Genomic DNA, 1,333 nt, shown 5'->3' on the forward strand with positions numbered 1-1,333 from the left:
TGTTGCTCCTTCCTCAGCTGTCAAGCAATTCAAAGACAACAACATAATAATAATATACAGTATCCCGATTTTCTGTGTATTTTTCATCTTTACGTGGTTTTATTTTAACCTCTAATTCTTTTATTTTTATTTTTTGGCTTTTTGAGACAGGATTTCTCTGTGTATCTTTGCCTGTTTTAGAACTTCTTCTGTAGACCAGGATCTCCTTGAATTCACAGAGATCCATCTGCCTCCTCCCAAGCCTACATATATTTTAAACACGCTATAAACCATTAAGAGCTTTTTTTTGTCTTTGAATCTATCTTTACTGTATATCTCTCTTTTTCTTACCACAAAGAGTCTTTAATTTTCTAAGCAATATTGCCATGGCTTTGATAGCTGGATCCAGTCCATTCTTTAGCTTTTCTGAGAGTTTAGCCTCATGGCGGAGGTACTGACAGGAGCCATGTTTATTGCCACACTCTATGGCATTTCAAGATCCAAAAATTATGTGATCAGCTTTTTAGCAATACCAGTTAAGTGTTTCATGGCAGGAAACAAGGTTTTGCAGCTAAGGCTGACTCAGGAAGCCTCTCTTAAATGAGAGCACTTGCCTCTAGCAAGCAGAGCCCACTCGAGAAAATGCTGCTATCAATAAACCTTGCTTTACTCTATTTGTTTTTGTCTAGAATTACTTCCCAAGCGTTCTCAGGCTTTATGTGGATACAGTTGTCCACGTGGGTGCCATTCTGTTGTCTGAGGTTTCTGTAGTCATTCCATCTCAAAGAAACACACAGAGGTCTACATTAGTTATAAACTAATTGGCCTAGTAGCTCAGACTTCTTATTAACTCTTATAACTTATATTAGCCCATTATTCTTGTCTAGGTTATCCACATGGCTCAGCACCTTATTTGGCAAAGGCAGCCACATCCTGCTTTTTCTGTGCCTGGGTCACGACTCCCTAATGACTATTTTCTAAATTTAGTATCCGTGGCTGGACACTGTAGTCCTCTCCATAAGCCCAGCACTTGTGAGGACAAGGCACAGACACTGTGAATTTCAAGTCATCCTAGACGATATACTAAGACCCCCGTCTTGAAAGGACGAGGTGGTGGGCTGGGGCAAGGCTCAGAGGCAGAGCTCTTGACTAATGTGTTTGGGGCCCTGGACTCCACCCCAGCCTCACAGAAACAAATTTTAAAGCCATTGCCAGTATCCATCAATGGCTTCCAGGGACCACATCTGGAAATCTGTGCTGATAATGAGAAGACTCCACATGTAAACCCTACACTCACCACGTGACCTCTGATCCCTCTAGTTTCCCCACGTGGGGGTTGGCCGTTCTGCTAGCC

At 42.0% G+C, this 1,333-nt stretch overlaps 1 protein-coding gene across 1 annotated transcript in view; it reads left to right on the forward strand.

Moving 5' to 3' along the window:
* The window catches only part of Spic (Spi-C transcription factor), a 42,096-nt gene that overhangs the window by 16,695 nt on the left and 24,068 nt on the right, over positions 1-1,333 (forward strand). The gene's annotated exons all lie outside the window — the stretch shown is intronic.

Source organism: Microtus ochrogaster, chromosome 24 (genome assembly GCF_000317375.1).
Source record: "Microtus ochrogaster isolate Prairie Vole_2 chromosome 24, MicOch1.0, whole genome shotgun sequence".
Classification (NCBI taxonomy): domain Eukaryota; kingdom Metazoa; phylum Chordata; class Mammalia; order Rodentia; family Cricetidae; genus Microtus; species Microtus ochrogaster.